Source organism: Phacochoerus africanus, chromosome 14 (genome assembly GCF_016906955.1).
Source record: "Phacochoerus africanus isolate WHEZ1 chromosome 14, ROS_Pafr_v1, whole genome shotgun sequence".
NCBI classification, from domain to species: Eukaryota; Metazoa; Chordata; class Mammalia; order Artiodactyla; family Suidae; genus Phacochoerus; species Phacochoerus africanus.
Window position 1 is genome coordinate 51,245,618 of NC_062557.1, and position 18,509 is coordinate 51,264,126.

Consider the following 18,509-nt stretch of genomic DNA (forward strand, 5'->3'; position numbering starts at 1 on the left):
CAGTGTCCCCTCAGACTTAAATAGCTTTGTACGTATAAGGCATTGTGGGGATTCTGGAAGAAATAACCAAAAGCAGCCACCTTGCACACCGGCCTGTCTTTCAAAAGCCCTAGTCCCTCCAGCGAGTAACCCTGGCCCGGGGTGTGACCTGACACAAGGTCACCAGCTTGGACAGCATTCTCTATCTGTACATTTCTCTCCTCTTCCCGACTCCCCGCATCTCCTTCGGGATCCTCGGTACCACCTCCCGCCTTGATCCTGCCTTCCTCTCCTTTCGACAACGCTTCACTCCCTCCAGACCAAAGTCCCCCCCCCCAGTATATCAAAACACGGGCTGCCTTCATGACTTAACCAGTTCCTATGAACATACCGTTTCCCCCAGATGGACAGTGTTCCTTGAGAGCCAGGACTGCATTACATGACTGAGACGCACTGGCCATGCCGGGCTCATGACCTGAAATATTCATATGCACATGAAATGTTCATATAAAGCAACCAGAGGAACCTGAGTCAGAGCTCAACTAGGCCGTGTTCCCTTGCACCTCCAGCTCTGAAGATGCAGGGAAGTAAAGCAAAAGGGCAACTTCTCTAGAGTTAACAGGTACACCAGGGAGCCCAGAGCAGCCGGTTCTGAGCCTAATCCAGCCAGGTCATCTTATCACTGTGCCAGGACAACAGGGCCTTCTTGGGCAAGTTCCAAACCTAAGAAAGGCCTTCAGGGTCCTGTAAGGACCACTCAGGGTCTCTCTCAGGGGACACCACAGCCCCTTTCACGTGGGATAAAATGCATCAACAGGAGTTCCCTTTGTGACTGAGCAGGTTAAGAACCCAACTAGTATCCAGTGAGGATGCAGGTTCCATCCCTGGACTTGCTCTGTGGATTAAGGATCTGGCACTGCCGCAAACTGTGGTATAGGTTGCAGATGTGGCTCAGATCTGGCATTGCTGTGGCTGTGGCATAGGCCGGCAGCTGCAGCTCCAATTCGACCCCTAGCCTGGGAACTTGCATGTGCCGAGGGTGCAGCCCTAGGGGGAAAAAAATGCAGCAACACCTGGAAACCTCACTCTCTCTGCTCCATGGTTTGGTGCCAGGCGGAGAGACAGGGAAGAGAAGGCTGCCCTGGCAGGGGAGTCAGGGCTGGGCTTTGAGGAAGGAGAGCAGGAGGTGGGATGCCCTGGAAATAGATGCCACAGAATGTGCAAGGGAGCAAGTGATCAGAGGACAAAGCACAAGAAAGCTGTACCCCAGGGTATGAGGCGGCCCCCCAAGGCTCTGGAGTCTCCATGAAGCAGCAAAATAATGAGCCCACTTGGCACCAGGGCTAAGATACCACCCAGCCTCAACAGTGCCCCTGCCCACTGAACCCCAAGTCTGCCTTAGAGCCCCTTCGTCATAAGACTCCAGGAAACCGCTACTAATTAGTCCGAATTCCCATGTAAGTAGAACTTATTTGGGAGTTCCCGTCGTGGCTCAGTGGTTAACGAATCCGATTAAGAACCATGAGGTTGCGGTTTCGATCCCTGGTCTTGCCCGGTGGGTTGAGGATCTGGCGTTGCTGTGAGCTGTAGTGTAGGTCGCAGACATGGCTCAGATCCCGTGTTGCTGTGGCTGTGGTGTAGGCCCTAGCCTGGGAACCTCTATATGCTGTGGGAGCGGCCCTAGAAAAGGCAAAAAAAAGAACTTATTTGTTATCCAGATCAAAGTAGTCCCACATGAGTATTTCTTTTTTCTTTTTTTCTTTTGGTTTTTAGGGCTGCACCTGTGGCATATGGAAGTTCCCAGGCTAGGGGTCAAATTGGAGCTGTAGCTGCCGGCCACAGCCACAGCCACAGCCACAGCCACAGCCACAGCAATGCGGGATCCAAGTTGTACCTGCAACCTATACCACAGCTCACAGCAATGCCAGATCCCCGACCCACTGAGCAAGGCTAGGGATGGAACCCACATCCTCATGGATACCAGTCGAATTCGTTTCTGCTGAGCCCGGATGGGAACTCCCCTTACCTGAATATTTCTGAGGCTCTCTTTTCAGAATATAACACGGGAGGAAAAACCCAGTCCAAGGGTCTCCCACCATCATAGGGACATATAACCTCCCAATGTGACAAGAAAACCTGAAGGCGACAGAATGACTCCTCATTCTATCTTCATGGTGCCATTTTCTCAGCTCAAGATATGGCACCTAAGAATTGTGGATGATATTTGGAAACGATAAAAACTCTAATTTGAAAAAAACACATGCACCTCAACATTACAATAGCCAAGACATTGACACAACCTAAATGTCCATCAACAGAGGAATGAATAAAGAAGATGTGGTGTGTGTGTGTGTGTATGTATATATATATACATACACACACACACACACACACACACAATGGAATGCTACTCAGCCATACAAAAGTGAAATAATGCCATTTGCAGTAACGTGCAGTAATCTAGAGATTATCATACTAAGGGAAGTAAGGCCGACAAAGACAAATATCATATGATATCACTTTTATGCAGAATCTAAAAAATAATACAAGTAAACTTATTTACAGAAAAGAAGCAGACGCACAGACATAGAAAACGAAAGTATCACGGTTACCAAAGGAGAAAGGGTGAGGAGGGATAAGTTAGAAGCTTAACAGATACACACACTATATATAAAATAGATAAACAATAAGGCCCTGCTGTATATACAGGGAGCTACATTCAATATCTTGTAATAACCTAGAATGGAAAAGAATATGAAAATATATATACATATCCTCCGAATATATGCATCAGAATCACTTTGCTGTACACCTGAAACCAATGCAACATTGTAGATCGATTATATTTCAATTAAAAAAAAATCTTGGGCGTTCCTGCCATGGTGCAGTGGCTGAAGAATCTGACTGCAACACTGAGTCGCTGCAGAGGTGCGAGTTGGCTCTCCAGTCCAGTGCAGTGGGTGAAAGGATCCAGTGTGGCCGAATCTGAAGAAGCACAGGGCAAGCTGTGCCTCAGATTCAATCCCTGACCCAGGAACTTCCATATGCCAAGGGTGTGGCCATTAAAAACATAAAAATCCTGGAGGAACTATTCAGCCCTCCAACAAGAGCCCTTCTCTGTGACACAAACTTTCTCTCAGGCTAATGGCATCCATTTGCCATCGCCACACCCTGTTTCCTCGTTCTACATGCTGTGTGTTCTTATGCCCCAGCCCTGCCCACGATGCTGTCCTTGGGTCCAGGGCCACTGAAATCCATAGCTGTGATGACCCTTTTTTTTTTTTTTTGTCTTTTTGTCTTTTTGCCATTTCTTGGGCCACTCCCGTGGCATATGGAGGTTCCCAGGCCAGGAGTCTAATCAGAGCTGTAGCCGCCAGCCTACGCCAGAGCCACAGCAACGCGGGATCCGGGCTGCGTCTGCAACCTACACCACAGCTCACGGCAACGCCGGATCGTTAACCCACTGAGCAAGGGCAGGGACCAAATCCGCAACCTCATGGTTCCTAGTCGGACCCGTTAACCACTGCGCCACATGGTAACTCCATGTGATGACCCTTTAAGGTCTCTCACAAGCAAAAGGATCCCTTTGTCTCTGAAGCTTGGTTCTGATGCCAACACCCACACGTCCCCTCTCTAGACCCATCTTGGACTCACTGCCTCTCTCTCTCATTCAAATGCTGTCACCCCTGCAGGAGTGAATCATTCAGGAGTTCCCATCATGGCGCAGTGGTTAACGAATCCGACTAGGAACCATGAGGTTGCGGGTTCGGTCCCTGCCCTTGCTCAGTGGGTTAACGATCCGGTGTTGCCGTGAGCTGTGGTGTAGGTCGCAGACGTGGCTCAGATCCCGCGTTGCTGTGGCTCTGGCGTAGGTTGGCGGCTACGGCTCCGATTCTACCCCTGGCCTGGGAACCTCCATATGCCGTGGGAGCGGCCCAAAGAAATAGCAAAGACAAAAAAAAAAAAAAAAAAGGAGTGAATCATTCAAACCATCCTAAACCTCGCTACACTAAGGCAGTGATGTAATCATCTTAGGCAGGTGGGCAAAATATGGGCTTTAAGGCATGGGTTTTTTTGTTGTCTTGCGGTTTGTTTTTTGTTTTTTGTCTTTTTAGGGCCGCACCCATGGCATATGGAGGTTCCCAGGCTAGGTGTTGAATTGGGGCTGTAGCCGCCGGCCTACGCCACAGCCACAGCCACGCAGGATCCAAGCCGCATCCACAACCTACACCGGAGCCCACGGCAACGCCAGATCCTTAACCCACTGATCGAGGCCAGGGATGGAACCTGTGTCCTCGTGGATACTAGTCAGATTTGTTTCCACTGAGCCACGACGGGAACTCCTGAGGCATGGTTTAAAAGAACAATAACACAAACCCAAACCTTAGAAACACCTAACGTGGTTTACAAAGCCCTCTCATATACACGAGCCACGGTCAGAGTCTCTGGAAACTTTGGGTCTACAGCAACTAGAGAAAAGTCCTTCACAGATGAGGGCAGAGCAGAGGGTTCCGTGACTTGCCCAGGTTTACTCAGTTCAGAAGGTGGCAGGCCAGATTAGCAGCCACATCTTCAGACTCCTCCCCAGGCTCTCCCCACTCCAAACTAGCTGCCTTCCTAAAGTCCCACTGAATACACACCTGCCTCCACCCCTCCATGGGGCTCTGTTTTGTCCACACCTGTTTGGCCACTATTTTGACCGTGAGCCAGCTCCAGAGAGGAAATGTAAAATCTACATCCAGAAAATCCACATCTGCCTTATGTGTGTACAAAGCATCTCCCATTTACCAGAACACTACCCTGCATGACGACAGTGCGTGGGTTACCCATCTGGCTTCCCTTCTTCAAGACTTGGTTCAGGAGTTCCCATTGTGGCTCAGCAGAAAGGAATCTGACTAGCATCCATGAGGACGCAGGTTCATTCCTGGTCTCGCTCAGTGGGTTGAGGATCCGGCATTGCCATGAGCTGTGCTGTAAGCTGCAGATATGGCTCGGCTCTGGCTTTGCTGTGGTTGTGGTGTAGGCCAGCAGCAACAGCTCCGATTTGACCCCTAGCCTGGGAACCCTAAAAAGACAAAAAAAAAAAAATACACATCTTGAAGTTTCCTTGTAGCATAGGTTAAGGATCTAGCTTTGTCACTGTAGTGGCTCAGGTCGCTGCTGTGGCATGGGTTCAATCCTTGGCCCAGGAACTTTCACACGCTGTGGGTATAGCCAAAAAAAAAAAAAAATCACATCCACTGAGGTAAGGAAGAGAAAGACAAATATCATATGATATCGCTTCTACATGAAATCTAAAAAAAGATATTATATATTGAATCTAAAAAAAGATACAGATTAATCTATTTACAAAACAGAAAGAGACCCACAGACACAGAAAACATACATGGTTACCAAAGGGGAAGGGAAAGGATAAGTCAGCATTTCCCGATTGAGACACACACTACTGTATATAACACAGCTAAGCAAAAAGGACCTACTGCATAGCACAGGGAACTATACCCAATACCTGGTAATAACCTATAATGGAAAAGAATCTGAAAAAGAATATATATATACATACATATGCAACAGAATCATTTTTGCTGTGTACCAAACACAACACTGTAAAGCTGCGACTATACTTGAATACAAAAAGAAATATCCTTAAATGCATATTTTTGAGACCATGTTAAAAAAAAAAATCACGAACACAAGGCCTCCTCTGATCCCTCTCTTCTCATTCCAATCCCTCCTCCACTGGCCTTCCTGACCCCTGGTGTTGGGCTAATTTGACATTCTGCAGCTTGTATTTTCTTGTAAGAATATTTGTCATCTCCCCACCTGCTGATAAGAATCCAACCTGCCCTCAGGGACTGTGCCTGGAGCACAGCACTGACCAGAGATGGTCTGTACATGTTGGCTGAGAAATGATTACCTGGAAAAATCGTCTGCAATTAAACCGAATGTTAACAACGGCCTTAAGGAAGAGCCCCTTAACCCAAAGGTCTAAGAGTAACAGCAGGAATGTGGGGCCCAGGGTAAAGCTGGTAAAAAGAGCACACGTAGCCAGCAGGCTGCGCAAAGCTCCTTAGACCCCATTAGACCAGTAGTTACCGTGGAGTTGGAAAGTTTTTCACAGGATGGATAAGGAACAGCAGCTGACACTAGAGTCTGCAAGCTCCATGCAACATCAGAGCGTCTGTGAACCAAAACGTAGCAACCAGAAGGATCAAGCACCAACCTTGGTTGATCTTGTTCCTTATTTTTGGATAGAGCCGCCCTTGGATAAGCAATAATCCATCTGAGTGAAAGTGACATTCTGACAGGAAGGAGGAAGAGGGGCTGGCGTACCCGTTAAAGGGTGAGGGCCTGGCTCCTGCTGCTCCAGAGAAGTGATAAGATAGAGCATCACGAGACCTGGCTTCTGGTCCTGCCTCTGCCATTACTGTTTCCGGGACCTTAAAAAAAGAGCTTAACCTCTTGGTTCTCTTATCTGAAAAGAGGCAGAATCAGGCATGCCATTAGTTTCTGCAGACATCACGTAATTTAAAGCAATTTCGCCAACAGGAATAACAATAAAGTGAGCTGGTATCATTATGTGGCTCATAAACCCACAATCAGTGCCTGTGTGTTGTTTTAAGGCTATGTTTATTATCTCTCTGATTTCACGAGATACTCTATCCTAAATGCACAGGACCGAGTGCCATAGCAGTTGCTGAAACTTTTCTAGGGAGTTTTATTACAGCTCACTTTCATTTTTCAGTGCTAACATTAGCACCATTACGCAATGAACGCCAGGGTGAGGTTACAGAGGATGAAACATTTAAAATGATAACAGTACATTTCTGCCATCTTTGTAATTCTCTGTTTCACTTATTTTAAGTGAACTTTTAACTCTTTCGTTCTAGAGCTGCAGAAGAACCGCGGAGGTAGTGCAGAGCCCCATATACCTCACACCAATTTCTCATGTGAACATCTTACCTGAGAATGGTCCGTTTGGTGCAATTAAGAAATCAACTGACATGGTATTATTAACTAACATCCACGACCGATTCACATTTTCCTTTCACCTCATGTCCCTTCTCCACGCCAGGATCCCATCCAGAACACCACACTGCTTTTCCCCGTCACGCCTCTTTAGGCTCCTCTTGGCTGTGACTTAACAGTACATTTAAAAATAACAGCTCAATCCACAACATCACCACAGGAGGAGCAGAAGCAAATCAAAACAACTGCCAAGTTCTCAGGAGACTCACAAAGGAGGCAGGCGTTTGTTTACCAGTTCATGAGCGTGAACAGTGTCCAGTTCCCTCCGTGAGATTTCCAACTGTAATTCTTGAAATTTTAATTGGAGGGGATTGGTTTTATTTTGCGCTCGGTGTATTAAATCAATTTTTTTATCACGTGCTTCCAAATGACTCAGCCTCTCATAAAATGCATCCAGTAATGCCACACGAATATAAGGCAGTTCCCTTGGTGAGCAAGAGACAGTGTCCATATTAGGGGGCCCACCTCAGGAGCCTGTGCTTTAGAAGGTCCAGAAGAGGGGCAGGGTTAGCTATATTTCACTCCCAGGTGATTCTGATGTCTTGGGCATTTGCTAAATCTAAAAGCCACCTCAACTCTGAGGAACAAGCCTATCAATTTAAGTTCAGTATCCAAGTAACACAGCCAGCCTGGGTGCTAAATTCGCACGCAAGGAGTCCCTTGCTGGCCTAGCGATGAAGGAACCAGCGTGGTCACTGCTGTGGCTCGGGTCACTGTTGTGGCTCGGGTTCAATCCCTGGCCCAGGAACTTCTGCATGTTATGGGCCTGGCCAAAAATAAAATTAAATTAAATTCACACTCAAGAGAATGAAGGATGAATATTTCAGTGACCATGTGCCAAAACACCTAAGATACAGACATCCTTACACCTATACACAGGAGGTGCTTCTAAATTTTATTTTTAAATTAGTTATTGAAACCAGAAATACATTTATTTACCCTTGGGACATTGTTATGATTATTAGATAAGCTTTCCCAACAACTCACAAAGATGTATTTATCCGGGAACACATGGATACAGTGAGAAGTGTTTTTCAGGGCTAAGGACCACGGGAAAAGCACGGGCTGCAGACAACCCTGCCCTCCACTTACTAGCTCTGCATGCCTGTGAAAATGACCGGAGCTTTGCACCTCAGTGTCCTCACCTGCAAAATGAGATAATATTAGTAGATAGGGTTCTCGTGGGAATTAAGTGAGACAATGCACAAAAGGCACTTAGAACGTGTGCCTTGGCAATTACAACTGCAGCAACTGCTGGTGCAAATCAGGAGAGGAGAGATTTTTCTGGCCTGGTAGGTAAGAGTTGGAAGAAAGGGGTAGAAGGAAAGAAATGCGTGAGAAAAGTTCTCTGAAGTGGAATTTAGTAGCTGGGGAACCTTGAAAGGCACGGGAGCAGGAGATGTCTTTACACATGCAGGCATCCTCTCCCCGCCCTGGGGTGAAGAGGCAGCATCCTCCATGGGCGGCAGGTGGCGCCACATGCCTACAAACCAGAGTCCGGCTCTGTCTGGGACCGTAGATGAGATGGCAGGAAAAAATTGAATCTCAGAGCACTTGACAACCTGACAGAGCTGCCTCTCTGAATAGATGGGGTGTCCTAAGTCAGGCGTTTACATTTCAAGGAACCCGTAGAATTCAATATACAGACCGATCCTCCTCATCTAGATCTTCCTAATTATTTCTATACCAAGGGATATGGTGAAATATGCATACTGTATGTGTCCCACTTAATATAAAAATAATATCATGAAGTTCCCTGGTGGCTCAGTGGGTTAAGGATCTGGCATTGTCCCTGCTGTGGCTTGGATCACGGCTTTGGCAAGGGTTTGATCCTTGGTCTGGGAACTTCTGCATGCCACAGGCATGGCAAAATAATGGTAATAAAAATATCATCACCGGCATCTCAAACCAGACAAGCCATTTCTGTTGGCAAATACAGCAGTGAAACATGGACCCTGGTGGAGAAAGAGTATAGGATTTTCAAGACTGAGAAGTAGCACAGGTCGAAGACGAAGGGGGAAATGTGGACAATCATACAATAAAAACACCCCTATTTGAGGCCGCTTTCAGTGCCATCTGAGAAGGAGACCGGACAGTGCTGAGCGGGAGGACTAAGCCAAGACCTGCAGAGCTCCTGCTGTGGAAACAAGCTGGGCGCTCCCTCCAGCTCTGTTTGAATTCGGCACCAAACTAGTAACCAGTGGGGTTTAATCAAGGTCATCGGTTTCTGAGATGAAAGAGGTGAAGTTTAAGGTATTAGTCATTCCATAAATCCTTACTGAGTCACCCTGCACAGGCACTTTTCCAACAAATAGCTCACGTTTATATTTACTGAGGTTTCCGGGATGGGAGAAGGACTATTAGATAATACACTGTATTTAGTGCTCGGCTTCTCCCCCTGGAAAAGGGATGCTTTGATAGTAAGACCAGAGGCCCATTAAAGGGGAAACTCACAGATGGGTTCCTCCCAGACAGCCAGCAGCAAACAAGGCCCTTCGCCCCGCCTCGGGTTTGACAATTGGTAGAATTCTTGGGCTGCTAGATTTAGCAACCTACAAACAGTTTTAGCTGTTTGTGTTCTCTCTTTGCTTTGCTTTTGAACGTTTATCTTTGGGTTCTTTTAATTGGTTTACAAATAAAGGTCTGTGGAGTTCCCTGGTGGCTCAGAAGGTTAAGGATCCAGTGTTGTCACTGAAGCAGCTTGAGTCACCAGCCCAGGAGCTTCTGCATGTCATGGGTGTGGCCAAAAAAATAACACAAGTTCTGTGACTGAAAATTACTATTATTACTATTTTGCCTTTTTAGTGCCGCACCTGCTGCACATGGAGGTTCCCGGGCTAGGGGTCGAATCGGAGCTGTAGCCGCCAGCCTACGCCACAGCCACAGCATCAGTAGATGTGAGCTGCTTCTGTGACCTACACCACAGCTCATGGCAATGCCAGATCCTTAACCCACTTAGTGAGGCCAGGGACGGATCCTGCATCCTCGTGGATACTGGTCAGATTTGTTTCTGCTGAGCCACGACAGGTACACCTGTGACTGAAAATTATTATTAAAAAAAAAAACAGAAGTTCTGGAGTTCCCATCCTGGCTCAGCAGAGACAAATCTGACAGGTATCTGTGAGGACGTGGGTTTGATCCCTGGCCTCCCTCAGTGGGTTAAGGATCTGGCATTGCTGTGAGCTCTGGTGTGGGTCACAGACGAGGCTCGGATCTGACCTTGCTGTGGCTGTGACCTAGGATGGTGGCTACAGCTCCGATTCAACCCCTAGCCCGGGAACCTCCACATGCCATGGGTGCAGCCCTAAAAAGACAAAAAAAAAAAAAAAAGTCCTTAGAGCTGCCATGGATCCAAAACCATCTGAAGACTGTTCTCCTTTTCCTGGCTTTTCCTGCAAGACTATCTATATCGGGGTCCCCAGGGAGGCTCTCCTGAGCCTTGGAGGTGAGGATGTCGGTTGGGGGTCAGTCATGTAGGCATGGAGTGTCTGTGTGACTGACCTCAGCCATTCAGTCTCCAGCCCAGAGGCAGTGTGGCCCAAAGCCCCGGGGCACACAAAAACTGGTGTTCCCCCCGTATCAGCTTGTTAGCACCAACTATCTGGTTTGGCCCGAGGCCTCAGGTATACAAAGATACTCTCAGCAGGTACTCCTGAGGGCTCAAAGGTTATCCCCCAGGAGCTAGTCAAGGGCCAGTCTTGAAAATCTTGGGAAAGTGCAGGGTTTGTGTTGTCTGGGAATGTCCAGACCTGCCACATTATCCCTTTACCTTTATTTTAAAAAGCCATCAAAAATAACACAACGATAAAAATAAAAATAAACCCAGCACCTTTATAATAAAGCACCACTACCTGATCCAGCTTCTGAAGACCTCCTTGGAAAGGGTCCAACCCAAGCTTTCTTCTAAAAGCAATGCGTCTAGCAGGGCAGCACTCAGTGAACGGGTCAGGGAGCATAGAAAGGGCCACTGCTGGTGCCTCTGAAGGTGGCAAGGGTGTGTCTTAGAGCTGCCCAGTCTTTCCGCTGTGGCTCTGTGACTAAGCCCACTCCTACAGCTCTGTCCCATGACCAGCTTCCTCCCAAGCGCGTCTTTCATTCTTCCTTCCATCCCTTTCTGCTCCAGCTCTTTCCAAGACCCCCGAGATGGTGATTTCCACTTAGTCCCCTCCAAACAAGCCATCTCGGCTTTAGGGCTTCCCTCCAGGGCCAGGACTAGGGCGAGGCGAGTGAGGCACAAGGCCACTATATTTAAGGGAGCATCACTCTCAGGGTCAGGCAAGAGAGTCGGTGCCTCCGTCAACTCTGCACCCTGGGCACTCACTTTCGTCCTGGCCCCGAACTCTCTCTCGGGAGAGTCTCCACGGGAACCTGTATGCCTCCGTCTTGCCTGTGTTGACAGAGAATGGGCAGGAATGAGAAGAAACACAGGGGCCGAGTCCTGGGAAACAGGCAGGCATTAGTCCCCATGAGCGCGAATGCATCTTCACCTCCTCCTCCTAGGCAGCACCTTAAAGGGTAATCCACATTAAGTACCAGAAAATAACTGCGACGCCAGCATCTTCTTCCCTCATTTTTACCGGGGTCCCTCCACCCTTTAGCCCTTCAAAGGCATGAGGGTTCTTTTACCACAGCCCCCTGGGATTCTTTCTTCCCAATATTAACTTCTTCTCAGTGGGAGACACGTGCCAGGACCCTCCATTCCAGGGCTACCCTGCATGTCCCTGATTCTGGGTGGGAAGTGACTCCAAGAGACATCAGAAGCTCTGATCCTTCTCCACAAGGACATTCGAGCTACTTACATGGCATGACAAGTCAGAATGCATCTGAGTTTTTCCAAGAATTGCATCTAGTGCTTTTCCAACTGGTGTGGCACTTCTGATGATACAGAAAGAGGAACTGTAGACAAACGTTCCTCCAGGTTTACCATCTGATCAGTTATTCACGTAAGAAACGCAGGAGCCGGTGTTCCCGCTTTGGTGCAATAGGATCAAAAGCCTCTCTGCAGTCCCAGGACACGGGGCACAGTGGGTTAAGGATCCCGCGTTACCTGCAGCTGTGGCATAGGTTGCACCTGTGGCTCACATCTGATCCCTGGCCCAGGAACTCCAAAAGCTGAGGGGTGGCCAAAAAAGAAAAAAAAAAAAAAAAGGGGATTTAGGAACCAAGGCAGTGCATGCAGGGATCCGCTAGCAGCTTCACCTCACACGCTAAATACACAGAGACATTCAAACTGCTCAAGTTTGTAGCACCTCTTTTTTCACAGGTAGATTCTCGGGCACAAGTTTGGCTGGGGGTATCGTCACGTTCACTACCTTCACAGGCGTCTTCCCTGAAATGAATTCTTTTTTTTTTTTTTCCGGCTTTTTGCGATTTCTTGAGCTGCTCCCACGGCATATGGAGGTTCCCAGGCTAGGGGTTGAATCGGAGCTGTAGCCACTGGCCTATGCCAGAGCCAAGCAATGCGGGATCTGGGCCACGTCTGCGACCTACACCACGGCTCACGGCAACGCCAGCTCCTTAACCCACTGAGCAAGGCCAGGGATCAAACCCGCAACCTCATGGTTCCTAGTCAGATTCATTAACCACTGAGCCATGACGGGAACTCCCCTGAAATGAATTCTTTGATGCCGCTGTAAAGCCCGACCCAGGTCTGAGAGCACGTGCACATTTAGCACAGCCAGTTGCTCTCCTGTAGGAATCTTCTGGGCTTCAAACATAACTGAAGGCCTTCCAACACCTACGATGTTATTCCCAGGGTTTCCCTCTGGAATGAATTCTTTGATGTTGAATAAGACTCGAGCTCTGATGAAAGGTTTTACCACATTCAATAAACGACAGGGTTTCTCTTACAAGCAGACTCAGGGATGGAGAATGAGATGCGGCCTCTGCGGACAGGCTTTCCTGCAGTCACTACCCTGAAAAGGTTTCTAACGTGACGCCTCGGAACCAGCAAGGCTGAAGCGTGTCTGCACGTCTCCCCACACGCCTGACTTTCCTAAGGTTTCTGCCAGTGTGAAGTCACTGGTGTTCAGTGAGACCCGAGCTGCGGCTGAGGGCTCGTGCACAGTCAGTGTCCTCACAGCGGCTTCTCTCACAAATGGATTTTCTCATGTTGAACAATGTATGAACCCTTCCAGAAACTTTCCACAAACCATTACATTCCTATAGCATTTTTCCACTGTGAATTCTCTGCTGTTGAGGCAAGCTGAGATCGCCCCCTAAAAAAGTTTCCCCGCATTCCTGACATTCATAAGGTTTTTTCCACTATGAATTCCGTAATACCTAACAAATTGCAACTTGCCGTTGAAGATTCCCTGGTATGTGCTACGTTTACATGATTTTTCTCCACTATGAATTATCCTAAGTGGAGTATGCTGTACATTTTTTGGCCACACATGTCACATTTTTCAGCTCATTGGTAAAGATTTAAAAAAAAACAACATAAAACTTTACTGGTGAGAGGGGCGGAAACATGAGCTGGAGGAAGGCAAACTGGCACAAATTCCAGGGAGAGCAAGTTTCCCCAGATGAAAAATGCATGCCCCTTTTTTTTTAGTTTTACTGAAGATGCATGCACCTTTGAGCAATTCCACTCCTAAGAATGCGTTCAACAGAGAGACTTAATTGTGTGTAAAATCACAATTGTACAAGTGATTTAGTGTGACATTTGTTCATAACAGCAAATGGTTTGGAACAGTCTAAATGCATCCATAGGGAAGAGGTTAGCTAAATTATGATACATGCATACAATGGAATACTTTGTAGCCATGACTAAGAAGGAAGCAGCTCTTTAAAAACCAGTATCAAACCATCTTAAAATAAAAACAAGATTCGGAACAGTCTTTACTGAACATTAGCAACTGTGTGTAACAGAAAACAAAAACAGAGGGAGGAAAAACCCTACTATATAAATTTGATTGTGTATGTACAGCCTGTCTCTAGAAGGATAAAGATCCTTACTCTTAAGGAGGAAAACTGGGTAGTGGTGCCCTTTTGTTTCCTGTACCACATAAATGGTACCAATTATTTCAAAAATTACTTTTTTTTTGGCTACACCTCGGCATGCAGAAGTTCCCCGGGGCAGGGATCGAATTCAAGCCACAGCAGTAACCAGAACCATAGCAGTGACAATGCCAGACGCTCAGCCCACTGCACCACCAGGGAACTCAAAGAATGCATTATTTTAAACTGTAATCTGGGAGTTCCCTGGTGGCTCAGCAGGTTAAGGATCCAACACTCACTACTAGGCTCTGGTTACTGCTCTGGCGTGGGTTCCATCCCTGGCCCATGAACTTCCGCATGCCTCAGGCACAGTCAAAACAAAATAAAACAAAACAGCAACAACAAGAACATATCACACTGTAATCTGTTCCAGTTTTTGGTTCCACATGTACAAAGCCTGGAAATTGCCCCTCCATCCTAACAAGTGACAAGCTAAACAAGCCGAAAAATCAAATACTCTTCTGAGATCCATCAATGATATGAAGTGAGGTCAAAGGGCAAATGACTGCCCGCCAAAACCGGAGCAAAAGGCAAATATAGAGAATCACAACAGAAGAGAAAACTCCAGCAGAACCAGTGCTGGGCTAAGGAAGTCTGAACTGAAATTGATGAACTGCTGGAGGCAATTCTGAGAGTGTGAACAAGTCTAAGAGTTAAAAACTCCAGGGGGACCCAGTTACAGGGGTGGGACGGGCACGCTTTTGTGAATTTTACCTTCAAGAACTTCATCAAGTTCTCACACTAAATACTGGAGATATATCTCCTTGTGCTTTTAGCTGGGGAAGGAGAAAGGGAACTATTTTGAAATATGCCAGCACATTCTGTTCTTAACAAGGGCTGTCCTCAGGAAACCAGCTAACCAAAACCTAACCTGCTGGGGTCTTATAAAGGCCAACAGACCTGGACAAAGGGCAATACCCAACTCCAGCCTACTCTAACCATCCTGTTTCATCCAAATGGGATAGAAAAAAAGGTGGGGAGAAAACAAACCTGAGAAACATTTACAAAGCTCACAATCCAGAGGCACAAGCTCCCTAAAAGACTGAGACCTCATCACTGGACCGTAAAACACTCTCTGCCCCGCCACACGACCACGACATCGCTAAAGGCCTATTAAGAGCAGTTCCCTTACCCAGTGCATCACGTCTAGCTATCAAGAAAAGACTACCTGGAGTTCCCGTCGTGGCGCAGTGGTTAACGAATCCGACTAGGAGCCATGAGGTTGCGGGTTCGGTCCCTGCCCTTGCTCAGTGGGTTAACGATCCGGCGTTGCCGTGAGCTGTGGTGTAGGTTGCAGACGCGGCTTGGATCCCGCGTTGCTGTGGCTCTGGCGTAGGCCGGTGGCTACAGCTCCGATTCGACCCCTAGCCTGGGAACCTCCATGTGCCACGGAAGCGGCCCAAAGAAATAGCAAAAAGACCAAAAAAAAAAAAAAGAAAGAAAAGACTACCAAGCACACTAAAGGGCAAAAAACGCAGTTTCAAGAGACAGAGCAAGCATCAGAACCAGACATGGCAGGGATGTTGGAATTATCAGACAGGTAATTTGTTTTGTTGTTTTTTGACTTGTTTTGTTTTTGCTTTTTAGGGCCACACTCGAGGCATATGGAGGTTCCCAGCTAAGGGTTGAATCAAAGGTACAGCTGTGGGCCTGCAGCACAGCCACAGCCACGCCAGACCTGAGACGCATCTGCGACCTACAACGCAGCTCACGGCAACACTGGATCTTTAACCCCCAGAGCGAGGCCAGGGATCGAACCGGAAACCTCATGGTTCCTAGTCAGATTCATTTCTGCTGCGCCACGACAGGAACTCCCCCAGACAGGTAATTTGAAACATGATTCATATACTAATGACCCTCATAATGGGTGAAACAGTGTGCATGAACAGATGGGCACTAAACAAAAGAGATGCAAATTCTAAGAAATAACCAAAAGGAAATCAAAGATCAAAAACACTATAACAGCAGAGTTCCCACTGTGGTGAAGTGAGTTAAGGTCAGGTCACGGCTGCAGCTCAGATTTGATCCCTGGCCCAGCAGCTTCCATATGCCATGGGTGTGGCCAAAAAAAGAAAAAAATTAAAACACCGTAAATGAAATGAAGATTTCAGAGCTCCAGTCAGAGGTTAACAAACCCGACTAGGATCCATGAGGATGCAGGTTCGATCCCTGGCCTCGCTCAGTGGGTTAAGGATCCGGTGTTGCCATGAGCTGTGGTGTAGGTCTCAGACACAGCTCAGATCCTGTGTTGCTGTAGCTGTGGGGTAGGCCGGCAGCTACAGCTCCAATTCAACCCCTAGCCTGGGAACATCCATATGCTGCAGGTGCAGCCCTGAAAAAAAAGAAAAAAGAAAAAAACGAAGATTTCTTTGTAAAGAGGCCTGTTTCTATTAAAGAAATCCAATCATGTCGTACAACAGACATTATCACAATATTGCGAATCAACTATGCTTCAATAAAAGTTTTTTCAAAAATAAAACAAAAAAAGAAGTTGAATCAATAATTAATAACCTTCTGAGTTCATTGACCAGGTGGAGGCCGGAGAAGATGCATCCCACTGGAAAATGTTTATTCTTTCAGATGGAAAAGGAAAAAGTGTAACCATTGAGTTGGTACAGCCTCTTGATGAAGAAATCTCTGGAATCGTGGAAGTGGTTGGAAGAGTCACGACCAAGGCAACCATTATGTGTGCCTCCTACATCCAGTGTAAAGAAGATAACCATCCTTTTGATCTTGGACTTTATAAGGAAGCTGTGGAAATTACCCATGAGTTCCCTCAGTGTTTTCCTTTGGGCGTGGTGCAGCATAGTGGAATCTGACAAATTTTATGACTGCAAATGAACTACACTGAAGCCTATTAATGGAGGCCCCTGACATTTGAGGAAGACATGCTTGTGATTTTTTTTTTTATGTTTAAAGCACTTCTTTAAATATTTAAAGAAGACGTTCATTTTAATTTCATTGACCTAACTTTATTCGATCTTCCAGTATGTCATTTTTGATGGCACTGGATTATTGACAGTTCTCACCTAGTCTTTGGAAAGAATCACTTCTCTGGCATATGGTCAGATTAGATGCAAGAACGAAGCAGTTGGCTGAGTTTAGTTTTCTGTTATTAATAAAAGTGTAAATGGTAAAATAATAATAATTAATCACCTTCCAAAACTTAAAGTAGGTTGAGTTCACTGGTGAATTTTGCTAAATATTTCAGCAAGAAATTAAACAATTCTCTACAATTTCCTTCAAAAGATAAAAGCAGAAGGAATACTTCCTAACTCATGCCATGAGACTGGAATCACCCCAATACCAAAACCAGATAAAAACATTACAAGAAAAGAGAACGACAGACCAATTTATCTCATAAACACAGATACAAAAATCCTCAGATAATATTAGCAAATAGAATCCAACAATGTATAAAAAGAATCATATGCTACAAATCAGTGGGATTTATCCCAGGTATGCAAATCTGCTTCAACATTCATTGAAAATCAATGAGTAGAACCCATCACATCAACAGGTTAAAGAAGAAAAATCACGTGATCATAGTAACACTGACAAAATCCAACATGCATTCGTGATAAAACCCTCAACAAACTGGGAATAGAGGGAACTTCCTCTACTCGACAAAGAATACCTTAAAAAACAAGCAGACAAAACAAACAAACAAAAAACACCAAAAAACCAACGCAGCAGAGAACATCACACCTAATGGTGAGAAACCTGAAATTTTCCCACTAAGACAGGAACAAGGCAAAGATGTCCTCTTCCACGACTCCTTTGCAACACTGTAACGGAAATCTAAAGCAATAAGACCACAAGAGGAAATAAACAACACACCCTCTGGGAAGGAAGAAATAAAACTGTCCTTATATGTGGATGACATGGATTGCAGAAAATTATGTACATGAATTTATTTAAATTATAAATGTATTTAAATTACAAATAATGCTATTATTTATTAATTAATTTCGAAATTAATGTACAGAAGTCTGAAAGCATTGACTAAAACCACTCCTGGAACTAATAAGCTATTACTGTAGGGTTGCAGAATACAAGGTTCACATACCAAAGTCAATCACATTCCCATATACCTGCAACGAACAAATGAAAGTTGAAATAAAAAGCACAATACTGTTTACCTTAGCACTCCAAAATTAAATACGTGGGGGAGGCACGGTTTTAGAGGCATTAGCCTGCTGTGAGCCACCACCCCCACCCCACCCCCGTTTGCCTGGCAAAGCAATAAAGCTATCTTTTTCTCCTTCGGAAAAAATTCAATACTCAGGTATAAATCTAAAAATATATATACAAAATCTGTGTGAGGAAACTTAAATCCATACTATTGAAAGAAATGAAGGAAGAGCTAAGTCCTCAGAGAGAGTCCATGATCACGGATAGGAGGCCTCAGTACAGTAGAGACGTCAGTTCTTCTCCACCTGAGCTATAGATTCCATACGATCCCAATCAAAATCCTGGCAAATTATTTTATAAAGATT